The sequence below is a fragment of the Vombatus ursinus genome, unplaced genomic scaffold (genome assembly GCF_900497805.2).
Source record: "Vombatus ursinus unplaced genomic scaffold, bare-nosed wombat genome assembly UNPS02007612.1, whole genome shotgun sequence".
Lineage (NCBI taxonomy): Eukaryota > Metazoa > Chordata > Mammalia > Diprotodontia > Vombatidae > Vombatus > Vombatus ursinus.
This window is the reverse complement of record NW_020947390.1, coordinates 7,842,271-7,856,218: the sequence shown is the minus strand read 5'-3', so window position 1 is coordinate 7,856,218 and position 13,948 is coordinate 7,842,271.

Sequence of the window (13,948 nt, the reverse complement as noted above, 5' to 3'; positions counted from 1 at the left end):
TGAGGAAAAAGCTGACCATAGATTCTTTCTATGGGGACACAGAAGATCAAAACACAAATTCAGAAGAGGACAATATTGTAAATATGCCTACATCCATAACCTCAAAGGGAATATGAACTGCCTCAAATCCAAAAAGCCTTTTTGAAAGAGCTCAAGAAGGATTTTAAAAGTCAAATAAGAGAGGTAGAAGAAAAACTGGGAAAGGAAATGAGAGATATGCAAGAGAGAGTCAACAGCTTGGAAAAGGAAGGAAAAAATTAACTATAGAAAACAATTCCTTAAAAATACAATTGACCAAATGGAAAAAAGCCCACTGAAGAAAACAACTCCTTAAAAAATAGAATTGGTCAAAAGGTAGCTAAAGAAAAGTATTCATTAAAAATTAGAATTGGGGAAGTGGAAGCTAATGACTCTATGAGATACCAAGAATCAAACAAAATCAAAGAATGAAAAAATAGAAGAAAATGTAAAGTATCTCATTGGAAAAACAACTGACCTGGAAAATAGATCCAGGAGAGATAATTTAAGAATTACTACTCTATGATAAAGCCATGATAAAAAAAAAAGAACTTGACAGCATCTTTCAAGAAATTATTGAGGAAAACCATTCTGAGGTCCTAGAACCAGAGAGTAAAATAGTCATCAAAAGAATCTACCAATCACTTCCTAAAAGAGATCCCAAAATTAATATACCAAGGAATAATGTAACCAAATTCTAGAATTATCTGGTCAAGGAGAAAATACTGCAAACAACCAAAAAGAAACCAAAAAGGACATTTAAACATCATGGAACCACAATCACGATTACTCAAGATCTTGCAGTTTCTAAATTAAAAGTTTGGAAGGCTTAGAATATGATATTCTATAAGGCAAAGGAGTTTGGATTAAAATTAAAGAACAACTGCCCAGCAAAATTGAGCATAATCTTTCAGGGGAGGAAATGGATAATCAATGAAATAAGGGACTTCCAAATTCTCATGATGAAAAATCCAGAGTTGAACAGAAAATTTAATCTTCATATACAAGACTCAAGAGAAGCATGAAAGGTAAACAGGAAAAGAAAAAAAAAACCATGTTATTCAATAAGATTAAACAGTTTACATCCCTACATTGGAAGATGATACTTGTGATTCTTGAGAACTGCATCTTTATTATGACATTTAGAAGGGGTATACATAGACAGAAGGTATGGATATAAGCTGATTTTGATGTAATGACAAAAAATTAAGTGGTAAAAAAAAACTGTACTAGGTGAAGAGGAAAGGAGGAGGCAGTAAGTAAATTACATCACATGAAATGGCACAAAGATCTATTACAGTAGAGGGGGAAAAGAGAGGGAGGTGAATATTGTGTGAAGCTTACTCTCATTGGACTTGGTTCAAAGAGAGAATATCATACACACTAAATTGGGTAAAGAAATCTATCTTACACAATAAGAAGTAGGAGGGGAAAAGTGGAAGAAAATGGAGGTGGTCAATAGAAGAGAGGGCAGAAGAGAGGGAAGAAGTAGTAGTAGAAAGGGGAAGAAAAAGAGAGGGAGGCTGATAGAAGGGAGGGTAGATTGAGGGAGGCAGTGGTCAGAAACAAAACACAGGTGAGGAAGAAAAGGGAGAAAGGAGAGAGGATGGAAAGAAAGATACAGTTAGTAATTATAATTGTGACTGTGAAAGGGATGAACTCTCCCATAAAACAGAAGTGGATAGCAGAGTGGATTAAAAACCATAATCCCACAATATGTTGTTTACAAGAAACACATCTGAAGCAGAGGGATACACACAGAGTGAAAGGCAGGAGCAGAATATATTATGCTTCAGCTGAAGTAAAAAAAAAAATTCAGAGGTACTATTCCTGATCTCAGACAAAGCAAAAGCAAAAATAGATTTAATTAAAAGAGATAAGGAAGGAAACTACATCCTATTAAAAGGTACCATAGACAGTGAAGTAATATCAATACTAAACATACATACACCAGGTGGTATGGCACCCAAACTCTTAGAGAAGTTAAGGGAGTAACAGGAACAAATAGACAGCAAAACTATAGTAGTGGGGGACCACAACCTCCCCCTCTCAAAACTAGATAAATCTAACCCCAGAATGAACAAGAAAGAAATTAAGGAGGTGAATAAAATATTAGAAAAGTTAGATATTGTAGACCTCTGGAGAAAATTGAATAGGAAGAGAAAGGAATATACTTTTTTTTTAGCAGTACATGGCACCTACACAAAAATTGACCATGTACTAGGAAATAAAAATCTCATAATCCAATGCAGAAAGGCAGAAATATGAAATGCATCCTTTTCAGGTCATGATGCAACAAAAATTACAAGTAGTAAAGAGCCATGGAAAGATAAACTAAAAATTAATAGGAAACTAACTAATCTAATCCTAAAGAATGAGTGGGTCAAACAACAAATCACAGAAACAATCAATGACTTCATCCAAGAGAATGACAATAATGAAACAACATACCAAAACTTATGGGATGCAGCCAAAGGAGTTCTTAGGGAGAAATTTTATGTCTCTCAATGTTTACATGAATAAAATAGAGAAAGATGAGATAAATGAATTGGGAATGGACCTAAAAAACCTAGGAAAAGAACAAATTGAAAATCCCCAATTAAATACCAAATTAGAAATTCTAAAAAGCAAAGGAGAGATCATTAAAATTGAAATTGAGAAAATTATTGAACTAATAAATAAAACTAAGAGCTGGTTTTATGGGAAAAAAATAGATAAACCTTTGGTTAATTTTATTTAAAAAAAGAAAGAAGAAAATCAAATTAACAGTATTAAAAATAAAAATGGTGAATTCACCACCAATAAAGAGGAAATTAAAATAATAATTAGGAGTTATTTTGCCCAAATGTATGCCAATAAATTTGATAGTCTTAGTGAAATAAATGAATATTTACAAAAATATAAATTGCCCAGATTAATAGAAGAGTAAATAAAATACTTAAACAACCCCATTTCAGAAAAAGAAATTGAACAAGCTATCACGAACTCCCTAAGAAAAGTCTTGAGGGCCACATGGAATAGGAAATAGGAAATAATTTTATCAAACATGTAAAGAATAATTAATTCCAAACCATTCTAAACTATATTCTAAACTATTTGGGAAAATAGGCTAAGAAAGAGTCCTACCAAATTCTTTTTATGATACAAATATGGAACTGATACGTAAACCAGAAAGAGCCAAAACAGACAAAGAAAATTATAAGCCAATTTCCCTAATGAATATGGATGCAAAAAAATTAAATAAAATATTAGCAAAGAGACTATAGCAACTTATCACAAGGATAATACACTATGGTCAGCAGAATTTATGCCAGGAATGCAGGGCTGGTTCAATATTAGGAAAACTATCAGCATAATGGATCATATCAATAATAAAACTAATAAAATCATATGATTATCTCAATAGATGCAGAAAAAGCTTTTGACAAAATACAACACTCATTTCTATTAAAACACTAGAGAGCATAGGAATAAATTGATTCTTCCTTAAAATGACAAGTAGCATCTATTTAAAATTATTGGCAAGCATTATATATAATGGGAACAAGCTAGAAGCATTTCCAATAAGATCAGGAGAGAAATAAGGATTTCCATTATCACCACTGTTATTCAATATTATACAAGAAATGTTAGCTTTAGCAATAAGAGAAGAAAAAGAAATTAAAGGTATTAGAATAGCCAAAGAAGAAACAAAGCTATCATCTTTGCAGATGATATCATAGCATACTTAGACAATCCTAGAGAATCAACTAAAAAACTGCTTGAAATAATAAATAACTTTAGCAAATTTGCAGGATATAAAATAAACCCACATAAATCATTGGCATTTCTATATATTACTAAGAAATCCCAACAGCAACAGAGAGAAAAGGAAATTCCATTTAAAGTTAACTGTAGACATTATAAAATATTTGGGAAAGAACTATGTGAACACAATTACAAAACACTTTTCACACAAATGAAGCCAGATATAAATAATTGGAAAAGTACCAGTTGTTCATGGGTAAGCCAAGCTAATATAATAAAAATGAAAATTTTACCTAATTTACTTATTAGTGCTATACCAATCACATTAGCAAAAAAAATTATAGAGCTAGAAAAAAATAACAACAAAGTTCATCTGGAAGAACAAAAGGCCAAGAATTTCAAGGGAATTAATAAAAAGAAATGCAAGGGAAGGTGACCTAGCCACACTAGATCTTAAATTGCATTATAAAGGAATCTGGATACATCATTGCAAGAAATTATTAAGGGAAATTGTTCTGAAGTTCTAGAACAAAAGGATAAAGTGGAAATAAAAAAAAATCTATCATTCACCACTGGAAAGTGATCCCAAGAAGAAAATTTACAGGAATGTCATAGCCAAGTTTCAAGATTCCTAGGTTAAGGAGAAAATATTGCAAGCAACAAGAAAAAAAAATACTGAGGGAAAACACTAAGGGATTCACAAGACCTAGTAGTTTCTACACTAAAAGTCCATATGTCTTTGAATAATATATTTTGAAGAGGAAAGGAGCTGAAGTTGCAGCCAAGGATAATTGATCCAGGAAGTTTAGCATAATCTTGAATGAAAAAAAAAGTTGACATTTGACTAACTGAAAGACTTTAAAGTATATGTAACAAAAAGACCAGAACTTAATGGAAAATTTGACATAAAAGATTCAGAAGAAATATAAGCACAACATTAGAGACTAATTATAAGAGACTGATTAAGGTCAAACTGTTTACTTATGATATGTGAAAATGTTATCAGTATTCTTAAAAGTGTCATCATTACTCAGGTAGTTTGAAAGAAAGGTTGGGGTTGATTTGTGTGTGACAGAATGATTCTAAAAAAACAAAGCTGCATATGAAAAGGTAAAAAAGAGCAATTTTCTTATGAAAAGGGGTATAGAAGGAAGAACTTATACAGGAGAAACAGGTAGTGGTGAAGTGCTAGTAATGTTGGAACCTTACTCTTATGTAGGTTGAAGAGGAAACAAAATATACATCTGAAGAAGTTTAGATGTCTTCTGAACTGCTATAGAGGTGAGAAAACTGGGGGACAGGTTGGAGGAAGGACTTTTAGAAAGGTACTTAGATTAAGATTGAAAAGGTTGGGGTAGAAAATAAGGGAGGGACTTATAGTGGAGTGGGTAGAGTAAAGAATAAGAGAGTAAGGTAAAAAGATAGGTTACAGGGATTGGATAAAGAAAAGGTTACTTGGATAGGATAAAAAGAAAGGCTAATAAGGAAAATGTGTGTAAAAATAAAATAGAAGGAAATTCACAAATAGTAATTATAACTTTGAATGTGAATGGGATGAACTCATAAAATGGAAACAGATAACATAATGGAATAAAAATCAGAATCAAACAATATGTTATTTACAAGAACACATTTAAGAATGAGAGATATATGCAGAGTTAAAATGGAGGGTGGGAGTAGAATTTATTATGCTTCATCTGATGTAAAAAATATAGCAGTAACAATTATGATTTCAGACAAAGTTACAGATTTAGTTAAAAGACATAAACTGGATAACTGTATTTTGACAAAAAGGTACCATAGACAATGAAGCGATATTAATACTGAACTTATATATACCAAATACAGTAGTATATAAATTGTTCAAAGAAAAATTGAATGAAATATAGGTGGGGATAGATTGTAGTACTATAATAGTAGGGGATTTAAAACTCTCAAAACTAGATAAATCTAACAAAATTAAATAAAAAGAAGTTAAGGAAGTGAATAAAATTTTAGATTAGCTATATTTGACAGATAACTGGAGAAAATTGAATGGGAATAGAAAAGAATACATCTTTTTTTCAGTGGTTCATGGTACATTTACAAAGATTGACCATGTATTAGTACATAAAAATTTCATTGTTAAAAGTAAAAAAAAAAACAGAGATATTAAAAGTATCCTTTTCAGATTATAATGTAATTAAATTATATTTAATAAGAGGCCAAGGAAACCTAGATGAAAAACTAATTGGAGATTTAAAAAGCTAATCTTGAAGAATAAATGGGCTTCAGAACAAATAATAAAAATAATAAATAATTTCATTAAAGAGAAGGACAATAATAAGACATCATATTAAAATCTATGGGATGTAGCAAAAGATAAAGAGGAAAATTTATGTATCTAAATGCTTGCATGAATAAAATAGAAAAAGAGCAGACTAATTAGTGGAGCATACAATAAAAAAACTAGAAAAAGAACAAATTAAAAATCTCGAATTAAATGCTAGATTGGCAATCCTAAAAATTAAAGATGAGATTAATAAAATTGGGAGCAAAGAAAACATTTAATTAACAAATAAAGCTAGGATTTGGTTTCATGAAAAAAATAGATAAACAGTTGCTTAATTTGATTTTAAAAAAGAGAAGTAAACCAAATCACTAGTATCAAAATGAAAAGGGTGAATACACCACTAACGAAGATGAAATTAAATCAATTATAAGGAGTTATTTTGTCCAATTATATGCCAATAAATTTAACAATTTAAGTGAAATGGAAGAATATTTGCAAAAAAATACAAATTGTCTAGATTACCAGAAAAGGAAATAGAATATCTAAATAGTACTACTTCAGAAAAAGAAATTTAACAGGCCAGAAATGAGCTTCCTAAGAGAAAAGCAGTGGGGCCAAATAACATTTAAAGACCAGCTAATTCTAATATTGAATAAATTATTTGGAATAATAGGTAAAGCATGGATTCTACCAAACTACTTTTGTGAAACAAACATGATACTGATACCTAAACTAGGAAGAGTAAAAACAGAAAAAGAAAATTATAGACTGATTTCATTATGGATTTGGACGCAAAATCCTAAATGAAATATTATCTAATAGGTTTCATATATATATATATATATATATAATTCCTATATAAGCAGAGTTGTTTATATTAGCCTATAAAAACACAAGTATATACATATGCATTATATATACAAATTAATGTATAAACAAATACGTGTGTATACAAAGATTATACATTATGATCAAGTAGGATTTATACCAGGAATGCAGGGATGGTTAACATAAGGAAACTATCAATATAATAGATTACATCAATAATAAAAGTGAAAAAAAATGTATGCTTATATCAATAGATGCAGAAAAAGCTTTTGACAAAGTTCAACACTCATTTTTATTAAAAACACTTGAAAGTATTGGTATAAATGGATTTTTCCTTAAATTAATAAAGAGCATGCATTTAAAACCATCAGCAAGCCTTATTTGTAATGGAGATTAAAGAAGCCTTCCCAGGAGATCAGATGTGAAACAAGAATGTCCATTGTCACCAATATTATTCAATATTATTCTGGAAATCCTAGTAGTAGCAATAAGAGAAGAAAATGAAATAGAAAGAAACAAAATAGGGAATGAGGTAATAAAACAATCTCTTTTTGCAGAGATTCTATACTTGGAAAATCTCAAAGATTCGACTAAAATGTTAGTTGAAACAATAAATTTAGCAAAGTAGCAGGATATAAAATGAGTTCAAATCTAAAACTAGTTGTGTGACCCTAAACAAGTCATTTAACCTTTGTCTATCTCAGTTTCCTTAACTGTAGAATAGTGACAATAATACAGAACATACCTCACAGAGGTATTGTGAGGATCAAATGAGATATTTGTAAAGTACTTAGCACAGCTCCTGGCTGTAGTTGACAGATAATAAAGGCTTATTGCCTACCTCTCCCTCCTATATATGTAGAGTTGTTTATATCAGCCTATAAGAAAACATAAACATATACATATGCATGTATATATACAAATAAATGTATAAACAAATGTGTGTATACATACATAGATACATATGTGTGTATGTTTGTACACACTAGAGCTGTTTGCATTAGTCTATGAAAAATAAGTACATGTATGCAAGCAAGTGGTCATAATCTTTTATCCTAATGCAATAGAGTGCTGGACAATGTCAGGGAGCATTGGTTCAAATTCTGATTTTTCTACTTGCTTCATCTGATTTTGTGCAAGTCCCTTAATCTCTGTGGGCCTCAGTCTTCTCAGCTATAAAATCAGAGAGCTGGCCTGTATTATTTCCAGGATCTCTTCTAGCTCTAAATCTGTGATCCTTGTCAGTAGTATTGTACAAATAAGTTTGTAGTATAAAATAATACTGCCTTTGTTGAAAATTAGTTTCCAGGGGCAGCTAGGTGGCACAGTGGAGAGAGCACCGTCCCTAGATTCAGGAGGACCTCTTGAGTTCAAATCTGGCCTCAGACACATAACACTTACTAGTTGTGTAACCCTGGGCAAGTCACTTAACCCCATTGCCTAGCCAGAAAAGAAAAAAGAAAAGAAAAGAAAATTAGTTTCCATATAATTTGGGGTTTGTCTCAGGAAATGGCTAGCAGATTCTGTCTGTTTTCTAGTGCTCAAATTCTAGTGCTAATAGATATAGAGAATTTCCTTTCATGGTTTCTTATTTTACTTTATTTTTATTTATTTATTTATTTAACTATTTTTATTTTGTTCTTTAGTTTTTTTAATTTTTTAAATTTTTATTAATTTATTTATTTTTAGTTTTCAACATTCACTACCACAAAATTTTGAGTTCTAAATTTTCTTGCCATCTTGTCCCTACCCCCACTCCAAGACAGCATACATTCTGAATACTCTTTCCCCTAATCTGCCTCCTTTCTATCTCCACCCCTCCTTCAATTATCCTCTTCTCCTTCTATTTTCCTGTAGGGCAGGATAGATTTCTATATCCCATTGCCTATATATCTTTTTCCCCAGTTGCATGTGAAAACAACTTTTAACATTTGTTTTTAAAATTTTGAGTTCCAAAATTTCCCCCTTCCTCCCTCTGTACTCACCCTTATTGAGAAGGCAAGCAACTTGATACAGGTTATATGTGTGTAGTCATGCAAAACAGTTTCATAGTAGTCATGTTGTGAAAAACTAACTAGATTTTCCTTCATTCTATCCTGTCCCCCATTTATTCTACTCTCTCTTTTAACTCTGTCCCTTCTCAGAAGTGTTTGCTTCTGATTACCCCCTCCCCCAATCTGCCCTCCCCTCTATCATCCCCCTACTCTCTTATCTGCTTCTTCCCTAGTTTCCTGTAGGGTATGTTATTCCCTCCTTAAGCCAAATCTGATGAGAATAAGATTCATTCATTCCCTCTCAACTTCCCCCACTTCCCCTCCACCATAAAAGCCTTTTATTGTCTGTTTTATGTGAGATAATTTACCCCATTCTACCTCTCCCTTTATCCTTCTCTGAGTATAATCCTCTCTCACACCTTAATTTATTTTCCAGATATCACCCCTTCATCTTCAACTCACCCTGTGACATCCATCTATCTATCTATCTATCTATCTATCTATCTATCTATCTATCTATCTATCTATCTATCTATGCATATATTTTTCCCTCCAACTACCCTAATACTGACAAAGGTCTTATGAGTTACACATATCATTTTTTCATGCAGGAATGTAAACAGTTCAACTTTAATAAATCCCTTTTGATTTCTCTTCTTGCTTTTCTTGAGTCTTGTATTTGAAAGTCAAATTTTCTATTCAGTTCTGGTCTTTTCATCAAGAATGCTTAAAAGTCCTCTTTTTCACGGAATGTCCATTTTTTCCCCTGAAGGATTATACTCAGGTTTGCTGGGTAGGTGATTCTTGGCTGTAATCCTATCTCCTTTGCTCTCCAGAATATTATATTCCATGCCCTGAGGTCCCTTAACATAGAAGCTACTAACTCTTGTGTTATCCTGACTGTGTTTGCACAATACTTGAATGGTTTCTTTCTGGCTGTTGTAATATTTACTCCTTGACCCAGGAACTCTGCAATTTGGCTACAATATTCCTCAAAGTTTTCCTTTGGGGATCTTTTTCAGGAGGTGATTGGTAGATTCTCTCCATTTCTATTTTGCCTTCTAGTTCTAAAATATTAAGGCAGTTTTCTTTGATAATTCCTTGCAAGATGATGTCTAGGTTCTTTTTTAGATCATGGCTTGCAGATAGTCCAATCATTTTAAAATTACCTCTCCTGGATCTATTATCCAGGTCAGTTGTTTTTCAAATGAGATATTTCACATTGTTTTCTATTTTTTCATTCTTTTGGTTTTGTTTTTATGATGTCTTGATTTCTCATAAAGTCAGTAGCTTCTATTTGCTGCATTCTGATTTTTAAGGAAGTATTTTCTTCAGTGAGCTTTTGGACTTCCTTTTCCATTTGGCCAATTCTACTTTTTAACACATTCTTCTCCTCATTGACTTTTTGGACCTCTTTGCCATTTGGGTTAGGCTATTTTTTTAATATGTTATTTTCTTCAGCATTTTTTTGGGTCTTCTTTAGCAAGCTGTTGACTTGTTTTTCATGATTTTCTTGCATCACTCTCATTTCTCTTCCCAGTTTTTCCTCTACTTCTCTTACTTGCTTCTCAAAATCCTTTTTGAGCTCTTCCATAAGCTGGGACCAATTCATATTTTTCTTGGAGGCTTTGGATGTAGGAGCTTTGACTCTGTTGTCTTCTTCTGGTTGTCTGTTTTGATCTTCTTTGTCACCAAAGTAAGATAATATAGTCTGACTTTTTTTGTGCTGCTTGCTCATTATCTCAGCCAATTACTTGAGTTATAAACTCTTTGTTAAGGTAGGAGTCTGTTTCCAGTGTGGAGAATGTACTGTCCCAAGCTTCAGGGGTTTTGTGCAGCCATTTTCAGAGATACTTTTAGGGACTTGTAAATTTTCAGTTCTTCCAAGTTAGTATGATCAAGGGTGAAGTATTTACTCCTTTCCTGGCCTGAAATCTGGTGTGAGTGACCACAAGCACTCTTTTCTGTCTTAGAACTGTGAGGAGGAGATTCCCTCTCCGCCACCACCACAAGCTCCACCAGGTCAGTGCTCCTCCTTGCCCCAGGATCACCACCCAGAACTGTGACCCAAATCCAAGGACAGGCAAAGCAAAAGAACTTTTCCTCAGCACCAGCAAAGAGATCTCTGCACTCCTCCTCTGATCAGCCACTCAATTCCTTCTCAGTCTGTGGGCTGGGCTCAGTAAGCAGCCACCACCCTGGGGTAGTGCTGGGACTGGGCCTGGGACTGAGCTTTTCTTTCACCAAGGTCACAGACTTTTCCTACTGAATTTCTAAGTTGTCTTTGGCATTTGTGGGTTGAGAAGTCTGGAAACTGCCACAGCTGCCTGTGATTCAGTCCTCTGAGGCCTGCTCCAGATTTGCTGAGGCCTGGTCTTTGCTTGCACACTCACACCAAACCACATTCCTCTCCCAGTCAGGTGCAATAGACCTTTCCAATCAACCATCCAGGTTGGAAATTTCTTTCACTCTGTCTTGTTGTGGGTTCTGCTGCTCTAGAATTTTTTATAGCCATTTTTACAGGTATTTGGAGGGGTTTGGGAAAAGCTCAAGCAAATCACTGCTTTTACTCTGCCATCTTGACTCTGCCATCTTGACTCTGCCCCCTCCCCTTCATGGTTTCTTAAAAAAATTATATTGACACTCTTTAAAAAAGTTTTGATCCTGGGTTTTGATTAATCTATTGATTCATAAATTCTATTTTGATTTGTTTTCCAAGTCAGTTGTTTTTGATATTGAAATACCTTATATTTTCTTCTAGTTTTCAATTTTGAATTTATTTTAATGTCACTTGTGTCATGGAAGTCATTAACTTCAGATATACATACAGATGCATAATATACATATATACATATAAGTGTATATGTGTGTGTGTGTGTATGTGTGTATATAGCTATATCTATAGTAACTAGATTGTTAATTCTCCCAAGCCTTTCCTCCAAAGCTTTTGTTTCATTAATAAAACTTTTCTTTAGCACTATGATTTCCTGTATAATTAAAACAAACATTTTTACTTTACTCCTTTCTGGAATTCTAGTTGATTTTGTAATTTAGTGGTGTTTTAGTTTTAGGCTTTGCTTATGGTTGTTTTGTAGTTTTCTTCTTCTGGGTTTTTGTCTTGGGTATCCCTGGCACCATCATAGTGCTTAATTATGGGAGTTTTTTTTTTATTGTTCACTTAGTAACTATTCTAGCCTTACATCTCAAATTGAGGTTTTTCATTAAGGAAGGTCAGATTTTGCATACTTCTTGAGGGCTTTGTTTATTCATATTTTGTATTCTCTGTAGTATTGTTGTTTTTTTCTTCTTCTAGGTATTGAGTGCTCTATTTTTCAAGGTTGTCAAGGGCAACTCCAGCTGGGGAGTTACAAACTTCGATTGTGTCCAAATCAATCTGATCTGGGATAAAATTTGCTGCTGTTATTCTAGAATGAGCTGCCCAAACTCCTAACCATGGTCTGTGTTAAGGATGACACAACTGTAAGTTTACCACTGGTTAGAACAAGTAGATTGTTGCTGTTCTCAACCCCTTACTACTTAGCTGGCAATTTCTGTGTGTTTATCTGCAACAGAACTCCCTGCCCTGATCACTCTGCTGTGTGCCTCAGAATAAATGGGGGGATTGAATCTACTATATCTTTCAATGGTCAATTCCATATAACTACTGCTTGCTTCTGTTCCTATTCCTTACATAGCATGTAGCATTGGACCAGGTTGAGTGGGCAACTGCCCTGGGTCTAGCCACAGGTCTTCTAAATCCATGTTGAATACATTCATAATATGCTTTTGAGTGATGCACATGTATTTAATTTTTTTTTATTAACTCCAAATCATATTTCGCATTTGTCGTCTTGCCCAGTGATAATTTTTACACTGAATTCACAGATTTAGTCAAGGTATATATTGACTTTGTTCTGAGGTTTTTATTAAACTCTTCATGGAATTTTATTACTACTTCATCCCCTGAAAGAGATATCATCAAATAATTTGCTATTTTCCTCATGTGATCAAATACATTCCACCACCTCCTTCATTTATCTCTCCTCAGAGAATATATGAACTATCATTGCATTTACCTACAACTTCGTTATGTCTTCTAATTTAATTAATAGTGAGAATGTCAATATGGTTGTGGTTCAGTTTCTCTAGTCATTAATTGACTTAACCATTGTATAAATTGTTTCACATTAAAGTATAAACAGTTAAGTTAATGTTGATAGGTGGTTTAAAATCTATAAATCTTAGTGTTCCCCGCCACCTCTTTTTACAACTTCATTACTCTTATTGAGGAAGAAGAAGGAGTATCCCACATAGCTGAGGGATCAGAGAAGTTATTATGAACTAGTTGACATTTAAGCTAGCATTTGGAAAATGAGTATAGTCTTGATAGATTAAAATAAAGAAAGATAATCAAAACAGAAGGAACAACACAAATTAAGGTACAGTAGGAAAGTTTTTTTGATTGAGAATAACAAAAGTTATCATTAGTACAGGTTGAGGTGTAGTAGGAGATAAGTCTCAAAAAGCAAGTTGATGCCCAGTTATGAAGGATGTTATACATCTGATTAAAAAGTAATAACCAATAGCATGCCAATTAAAGTTCTTGAGCAAGGGAATGACATGGTTAAATTAATGTTTTAGGCATGGACAAGAGAAGATTACTGAAATAATGAAGATATGATATGACACAGCCTGTACTAGGCTGGGGTAGGATAATAAGAATAGAAAGGAAGTTAAGGATTCAAGAGATATTATGAAGGAATCACCAATATTTGCTGTTTACCTTTGATTGACTTAGGAGAGAAAGAAGATAACAATGACATTTCAACTGGACTCTGAATCTGCTACTCTGTCTGGTTTCTACTCAATAGAACAAGGTACCCCTCCCAGGTTAAGTTTATCTCTTCTAATCTCATCAGCGTAAAACTCAAGCCTTGACTAATACCACCTTCCTCAGTCCTCTCTCCCTTCTGATTGGAGGGCTGGAGACTGGAGTACTAAACTCCTCCCAATGCCTTCCTTTATAGAGGGCAGAAACTGGACTTTTGCTCATTCTACTCTACATCTCTTGTTCTGCCTGGTTTCAACT